The sequence below is a fragment of the Pteropus medius genome, unplaced genomic scaffold (assembly GCF_902729225.1).
Source record: "Pteropus medius unplaced genomic scaffold, Ma_sr-lr_union100, whole genome shotgun sequence".
NCBI classification, from domain to species: Eukaryota; Metazoa; Chordata; class Mammalia; order Chiroptera; family Pteropodidae; genus Pteropus; species Pteropus medius.
In genome coordinates this window covers 3,089,508-3,098,148 of record NW_024342471.1, presented here as the reverse complement: position 1 = coordinate 3,098,148, position 8,641 = coordinate 3,089,508, and the positions used below count along the sequence as shown (strand labels likewise).

The 8,641-nt window shown below is 45.7% G+C and overlaps 1 long non-coding RNA gene across 1 annotated transcript; it reads left to right on the top strand.

Moving 5' to 3' along the window:
- Positions 1-1,794: 1,794 nt before the first annotated feature.
- LOC120603433 (uncharacterized) lies at positions 1,795-7,864 on the top strand. Its single transcript, XR_005653009.1, has 3 exons — positions 1,795-1,862; positions 5,593-5,727; positions 7,795-7,864. It is a non-coding gene; the product is annotated as an uncharacterized LOC120603433 (long non-coding RNA).
- Positions 7,865-8,641: the final 777 nt, after the last annotated feature.

Sequence of the window (8,641 nt, the reverse complement as noted above, 5' to 3'; positions counted from 1 at the left end):
TTCAAATGTTTGTTAGAACTCCCATCTGGACTTGGAGATTTATTTTCAGGATCTTTTAAATTATAAATTCAATATTTTTAATGGTTATAGGATTATTCAGATTATCTATTTCATCTTGATTGAAATTTGGTAGTTCGGTAGGTTGAAACTGGTCCACTTCTATTAAGTTGTCAAATTTATGAGCTTAAAGCTTTTCATAGTATTCTCATGTTATCCTTTTAATAGCTTTAAGAATGAAGTAATATCCTGTTCCATTTTCGACATTGGTTATATTTGTCTTCTTCCTTCTTTTAAGAACTATGTATGTTTGTTTAGATTCTAAATTTTAGAGATTTTCATTTTCTCTTTCCATTATTGATTTCTAGTTTGATTCCATTTAGCCAGAGAACATATTTTGTATGTATGATTTCAATTATTTTAAATTAGTTGAGGTTTGTTTTATCTCCCAAGATACAGTTTATCTTGGTAAATATTCTGAGTTCTTGAAAATAATGTGTGTTCTGCTATTGGTGGGTGCAGTATTTTTTACATGCCAGTTATATCCTGTTGGTTGATGGTGTTGTTGAGTTCTATATCTGATTCTCTAATAGTTTTATCACTTGCTGCAAATGGTATCATATATTTCAAGGTTCTTTTAGGCATGTACACATTTAGCATCCTTGTGCTTCCTAGTGGATGGATCCTTTGATCCTTATGTAATGTTACTCTTTGTCTCTAGCTGGAAAAATTATTATCATCATTTACAGATGAGGAAACTGAGGCACAAAAGAAGTTAAAATTTAAAAACAAGGGAAATAAAAAAATCACAACTAGGCAAACCCTGTAGTAATAACAGTTGCAGGCAAGATCTACTGATAGTTGTTAAAATGAGTGCATCCAATTTCTTGTCTCAGAATTTGCTTCTTGGAGAACCTAAACTAAGGCAACTTCTGAAGGGCACCATTATCCTTCAGTCACAGACAGATTGCAATCGGCAAAGGCATTATGCATGGGCAACACCAAACAGGGTTGCCATGAACAAGCTACTCAGGTGGTGTACAATTACTGGAGTTGTACAAATCAATGTCTGTATTATTTTCCTATTGCTGCTATAACAAATGAGCTTAAAACCACATCACACAAATTTGTTACCTTATTGTTCTGGAGGTCAGAAGTCCAACATGGGTTTCACTGTGCTAAAATCAAGGGGTTGGCAGCTCTGTGTTCCTTTCGAAAGCTCTTTTTAGGAGAGGAAGCCTTTTTGAACTTCTTGAGGCTTCCCGTGTTTCTTGGTTTGTGGCTCCTTTCTCCATCTCGAAAGTCAACAGTGTAACATCTTCATATTTCTCTCTTTCTCTCTCTCTGTTTCTATCATCGCTCTCCTTCTTTGACTTCCCTGACCCCCTCTTTCCATTATAAGGACCCTTGTGATCATATTGGACCAACCTGGATAATCCAAGATAATCTCCTCATCTCAAGATCTTTAACCATGTTACAAAGTCCCTTATGACACATAAGGTAACATATTCACAGGTTCTCGGGATTAGGATGTGTATGTCCATCTTGCGGGAGGTGGGGAGCATTTTTTTGTCTACCGTAGTGCCCATGGTTAAGGGTCCAGAATAAAAGAGCTGTAAGTTGGCAACATCCACCCAGAGGAAGCCAGCACTGTGAGGGAAGGGGAAGGTTGCAAAAGTGGCTAGGACATAGAATGGAGAAATACACAGCCGAAGATATATTTTAGTGTGTGTGTGTGTGTGTGTGTGTGTGTGTGTGTGTGTGTGTGTGTGTGTGTGTCTGGGAGAGGGAGGTGGAGGAAGTGAGATGAGTGTTACAATGACAGGGGCCTGGAAGGAACAAGAGGAACAGTGAGGAGGAGACAGGTAGGGTGTGTTTACTTCTGAGGAAGTGACCCTGTCTGAGGTGGGGCTGCAGAGAGGCAGGGTGAGGGTGGAGCCCATGGATTTTACAGAGAGACGTTTTAAAAGCTGACAAGAATGTATGTGAGGTAAAAATAGAGGAAGGGAGTGCTGCCTGGAGCTCAAGGCCAACAAAAGAGTAGGTAGAGCCTTCTCATGGGGTCCAGGATTGCAAGGAGAGAGGAGGAGGCAGGGCTCAGACCAGTGAGGGGAAAAAGAAAGAGAAACTAGGTTTGTTATGAGAAATGGGGCTGTAGTTTCATATTTGGAAGTGCCTGTATATGATAAATATAAGTGTAGGGTTTGGTAACAGGTTAGGAAAGAATTATAAATTTGCAACTTTTATAAAGCCTTATGTCTCCTATTAAAAGTTTTCTGTATCAAATAAGATTCATCTATGAATTCATATAATAAATACTGAGCTACTGTTAGGCACTGGGTAAAGTTCTCTGCATTGGAGATACAAACAGTGGGCAAATGAGGTGAGTGAATGGACTCAGGAAATCAGGTGTGGTAGAGAGAGAAAGACAAGGTATGAAGGAGTGAATGGATAAGGCAGAAAAGGCTTTTCTTGGAGGTGGGTAATGTGGGGTTTTCAGTATCCTTGTCACCTGCTGAGGGTCACCAGCTGAGGGAGTTTTGCCCAGCTCCTACCCTTCAGCCTACCTGGTCAGGGGAGCAGCTTTGAAGCATATATTCCTCTCTCCTTCTCCTTGGAATCTTTCCCTCTTTTCTTCTTTCTTCCACTTCCTGACCCCCTTTCCTTGCCCTGAAACCCTCTCCCCATGTCTTCCTTTGTCCTGGAGCTTGGGAGGACCAAGGCTGGAGGAGATAGTGACTGTGGTTTCCTTTTTCTTCCATCTTTTCTTTCTACCCTTTGAACCGTTCCAGAGTCACCAGGACTGACAAATGCCCCTGCCCCTGGCCTCTACAGAAAAGTTAGCACTTTAGCCAGGGGCAATGGTGACCTCCACAGGAAGACACACCCTTGAAAAGTGCATGGTCCCGCTGACACCTTGATTCCAGACTTCTAGCTTCCAGAACTGAGGTGCAAGAGAAAGGGAAAAAGAAGCAGTGAAGGAGACAGAGATCAGTGAAAACCCAGAAAGCTGGAGGAGGAAATGAGGAGTCTGCCTCGTGGACTGGTCTGCAGTGGCCATCGTCCCACTCTGGACCCAGCCTTGCTGTCTAGGTTTGGCATTGTAGGACAGAGGGGACAGACTCTTATTTCATTGGTCTCAGCCCAAGTTTCTGAGCAGTAGGAGCTGAAAGACCCTGTCCCCTCTTGTCCATCATCAGTCCATGTCTTTATTTGGTCACCCCCTCCTCTCTTTTACTGCCCAAGCTGCCCCCTCCTGTCTCCTCTCCAGTCCCCACTGCAAGGAGGACCATGTAGCAGCTGTCCCCAACCTATTTTGGCACCAGGGACTGGTGCTCCTATGAGAATCTAATGCCTAATGATCTGAGGTGGTGATGCTAGCGCTGGGGAGCGGCTGCAAATACAGATGAAGCTTCGCTTACCTGCCTCTCACCTCTTGCCGTGCAGCCTGGTTCCTAACAGACCACGGCCCGGGGCTTGGGGGTCCTCAATATAGAGGCCCAGTTAGAAAGGCAGCCTGGAGCAGAGGAGGCTCTTTAGGACCCAGAGTGGGGGCAGGATGGAGCCCCTCTTCATTGCTCCCTGCTTTGGCCTGAAAAGCTCCCCTGAGCCTTCAAGAAGGGCAGGCAGCCAAAGGCCCAGGGAGAAGGTAGACTAATTTTCTTATAAATCATGTGGTTATAAGGGCGGGAGTTTCACATGTGGCTTTTTGCATAATCAGGTTGTCAGGTAGTTAGACCATTAGAGGGCTCATAAAATCCCCAGCTGCTCTGACTCACAGCATGAGACTTTGAGAAGTGAGCCAGCAGGGATGGAACTCTGAGGAGGAACTTGTCTGTATGGCATTAGCAGAGATGCTCTTTGGCACTCAAGCATCACAAAAACTCGAGCTTCAGAATCAGTCTGAGTTCAAGTCTTGCCCTTTCCCACCTTGCCAGCTGTCTGACCTTGGGCAAGTAACTAACCCTCTCTGAGCCTCTGTTTTCACATTAGGGCAATGATGGTGGTTTCGAGGTAGAAGATTGGCCTGGGAAACTACAGCTGGCTGCTGTGACAGATTCCTGAGGAGGGCAATATATGGGTGTAACCACCAATCTTGAATCTAATCCTTGGATTTCCTTCAGAAATCTAGTGGTTGGCACTTTGGCAAACTGTTGGACAACATCTGGTGAACTCCCTGTATCTATTTCCTAGGATTGTCATAACAAAATACCACAAACTAGGTGGCTTAAAACAATAGAAATTTATTCTTACAGCTCTGGAAGCTAGAAGTCTGAAATCAAGGTGTCAGCAGGGCCATGCTTTCTCCAAGAAAGTGTCTTCATTTGGGGGTGACCACTGCCCCCTATCTAAGGTGCTAACTTTTCTGTAGAGGCCAGGGGCAGGGCACAATAATACATTTGTCAGTCCTAATGACTATGGAAGGATTAGGAATCCTTGTTGCAAGAAGAAAAGAGGCAACATTATGGAGCCTAAGCTAATTGGAGATATTTAGGGGTCTTCATCCTCTCCTGTCTTTTTGAGATGGCCTTGGATCCTAAGCATCCTGCTGAGATCACCAGGAGTGGGTGGGTACAGTGAACTCTGGCAAGTATCGCTCCTTTTAGATCTCCCTCTCCCTGTTTGGGTGACTTGCACCTTCACCCATGTCTCTACCACCTTAGGCTAGGAAAAGGTGTGGTGGGAAGAAGCTGGAGGCAGGGCTGGTGGGAGATGCCCGGGGAGTGGTGCGCCAGCCTTGAAGGGGTTGCTTAGGGAGCTGACTTAGTGGATCCTAGGCAGTCTGGGAGAGTAGGACTCTGTCTTGATTCTCAAGAATTCAGCAGTGTCACAATATTCCTACAAACATGATTGGGTGGTGCTTAGGGGCGTGCCCTTATGACAGTGCCCTTGATCCTTTCTGTCTGTATTTGTTGGCTTTCTCAGAAACACACACACACACACACACACACACACACACACACACAGAGGCAGAGAGAGAGAGAGACAGAGACAGAGGGCAGAGACAGACAGAGAGAGAGAGAGAGAGAGAGAGAGAGATTGATTTTAAGAAATTGGCTTACACAATTATAGAAGCTGATAAGTCCAAAATCTGCAGAACAAGCCACCAGGCTGGAGACCCAAGGAAGAACTGATGTTATAGTTCATGCCCAAAGGCCATTAGCTTGCAGAATTTTATCTTGCTTGGGCTTGGTCAGGCTCTTTCTCTAGTCAGGCCTTCAACCCATTAAATGAGGACTATACACATTATGGAGGGTAATCTGCTTTACTTGACGCCCACTGATTTGAATGTTACTCTTATCCCAAAACAACCTCACAGCACTGTCTGGAATAATGTTTGACCAAATATCTGGGCACCCATGGCCCAGCCAAGTTGACACACGAAAATAACCTCCTTCCTTAAGTGACTTTGACAAGCAATAGGAATGGTAGCTCTCCATCACTGAGGACTTACCTTGTGTTGAGGGCCTTGTACTTACTTCCCAACATACCTGTGTGGTAAGCGTTATTCCTGTTTCACAGTGGAGTCAACTCAACTGAATGAGTGTGATAACAGATGTTGGTGCCCTAAATGGATCTTTTTTTCCCAACCAGTGACCTCTCCCCAGGTGCTGCCAGTATGGTGGCTAAAAACTTGCATCTGAGACCTTCTCTGGAGGATCGCCTGTGGAGGATGCCCTTCTGGGAACTTACATCCACCTCTCCCATCCCACCACCTATCTTGCAAAGGTGGATAATGATTAATTGACACAGGGAAACAAAAGCCTGGCCTGCTTACTTTGAAAGGGAACAACTCTGGACTACTGACCCTGCCAGAGTTTTTTGCGAGATCAGGCTCTGATCAGGTTAGACTCTGCGGAGACCCCATCCTTGTTGAGCATCTTCCCCTGCCCTGTCCTGCTTCCCTCCTTCCCTTCTCCTGAGATTATTTCCTCAGTAAATCATGTGCCCACGAATCCCATCTCTGATTCTAGACGCATGTTAGTGGGGAATTTGAAGCCAGGTCTAGCTGACTTTAACATCAGCCCACCGACTCCTCTTGTCCATAGCTTAGTGGCTTTGTCACTCTCTCCCTCGCTTGCTCATACTTTGCTGCTGTCTCATTCCACAAAATCCAGCACCAGCAACAAGCTGCCCAATTAGGTATCTCCACAGGGGCAGGGAGGGGCAAGTCGAAGGTTATGTTTGTGAGTGGAAAGACGGTGGATCTGTGAGTCTTATCCTCCAGGCTTCTCAGAGCAGAGAGTTAAGAGTTTCAAAAGTAGGAGGCCAGATGTGCTGCAAAAGGAATGTACTCGAAATCCTGAGCTGCTTCTTGGGAGAGAGCATGAGCCAAACCCAGACTGGCAGGCTGCTTGGTCAGCAGGCTCCAGGCCTAGGCTGTGGTCCGAGGCCCCTGTTCACAGTCCCCTGCCTGTGGGCGTGCTGAATCACCACCCTGGGAAGGCCTCTGCTGGATTTTTCCATAACTTGGAGGTTTGGAAGTGCCCTAGTCACGCCTGCTCCAGTTAGGCTTTCCCATGTGGCCTCCAGCCCTCTCTTAGAGACAGTTGCTCAAAGACAGCAAATAAGTGAGAACTAGCATTCCCAGGTGGGGATGAGAGAGTCTGGACCAGAGAAGGTGGAGCTAAAGCCTGGCAGAGGAATGGCTGAGGGTGGGGGAATTGCTGGGCCCCCAAAAGCCTTCTATTCCACCTTGCTGGAAGAAACAACAAAGTATGGAGGTGCCAGTTAGCAGAGGGCTTCTCTTAACGGAAAGAGGAGTGTTGGATTGCTAAAGACTTTTACTACTGCCTTCTCTATAGAAGGATATAGTGTAGGGACTTTGGTGTCAGGTTGACTACCAGCTTGGCATGGCTGGCCTCGCTAAAGGTGGACTCTTAGGCTGCTTTCCCGCAGAAGCAGACCCTGAAACAAGAATTCAAGTGCAAGAGGCTTATTTGTGAAGTTGTCTCAAGACCTCTAGTAGGAGATTCAAGAAGTGAGTTAGGGAAGAGAAGGAAGCTGATGCAAGGCACTTTTCTGTCACAGTGGGTGACTGGAGCTTAATCCTGCTAAGGAAGTCTGGGTGACAGTGCAGAGCACACATCTGACTTACGGCATATGAGGGGCAAGGGGCAAGCTGGGGTATTTATACACCAGCTCCCATCAGTCATTAGTTGAAGGCCGCTGGGGTAGGATGTTAACTCCCTAGTTGTAGATAAACAGAATGGGGTCAAGTATCCAGACAAAACTCTTAGGCAAAATGTCACAGAAACTGGTGGCTAGAAGTGGTAAAAGCCAAAAGTAGTATCTGCTATTCATGTGGTCCCCAAATTGAGCCTTTTTATTGAAAATCGTGTCAGCCTAACTTTTCCCAATGCCAGCAGCCCCACCCTGCCCCACTCTGCCCCACCCCTAGGGGCATAGGAAGTGTAGTCCCCGTTCCGGACTGAATGATTAGAATCCTAATGATTAAAATAGTAAACATTTCATACTTGCTATAGACCAGGTGCTCTGGTAATTGCTTTAAAAGCAAGATCTCATTTAATTTTCACAACGCTGTGAAATAGGTGCTATTATTATCTCTGAAGTTCAGAGAGGTTAAGTAGCTTGCCTAAGGTCACAGAGCAGTATAATGGACTGAATGTTTATGTCCTTCCAAAATTCATATGTTGAAATCCTAACCCCCCATGTGATGGTATTAGGAGATGGGGTCTTTGGGAGGTAATTAGGTCATTAGGTGGAACGCTCATGAATGGGATTAGTGACTTTATAGGAAAAGATCTGAGAGATTTCCTCTTCTCTCTTCTCTAGGCCATGTAAGAAGATGGCCACCTTCCTCTAGTGAGGAAGTAGGCCCTCACTGGACATCAGATCTGCTGGCACCTTGATTTTGGACTTCTCAGCCTCCAGAACTGTGAGAAATAAATAAATATTGTTCAAACCACCCGGTCTGTGGTAATTTGTTATAGCAGCCTGAACTAAGATAGATCTTACGTAGGCATGCCGGCTGTTACTACCCTCTCTCTCAACCGTGTCAGACATTGCTAATTCATCACTAGACTCTTTCAGTCAAGGCCTCTCAACCCCTCTAAATAAAGTGAGTGCTCTGTTTAGTCCCTGTGACATAAAAGACATAATCCCAGAATAATTTTGGATATGTTTTTAGAGTAAGACCTGACCCACAGTAGGTGCTCAGCAAACGGAAACTGTTGGTATTATTATCGTTGCAACTTAGAGATGAAATCCACTGGCCAAGCCTGACCCTAAGAGAGAGAGGCTTTGTCAGATTTATTCCTCTGCAGCAGCAATAGAGAGTGGGAGTGGAAGGAAAGAACTGTGAAAAGCTAGAAGTTGAGGTAACTTGGGTGGGGGGTTGGTTTTGGAGCCTGGGTCCTACCAGGAGGGAGGTGTTGCGAATCAGGAAGATTGGTGGGAACTTAGTGCCCGGGAGAAGCTGGCCAGGGAGGAGATGCTAAAATTATCCCCTGTTCTTTGTCCACTGAGGTTGTGTCCTTGTCACCAGAAAGAGCACGTCTAGTCTCCCATTCCTTCCCTTCATTTGGCCTCCCTCCTGCCAAACTTTCCTTCCTACTACCCACTCAGAATCAGAGATGAGGACTGACCCCCAGGGCTCCTATGTTTATCCCTGGTCTAGACT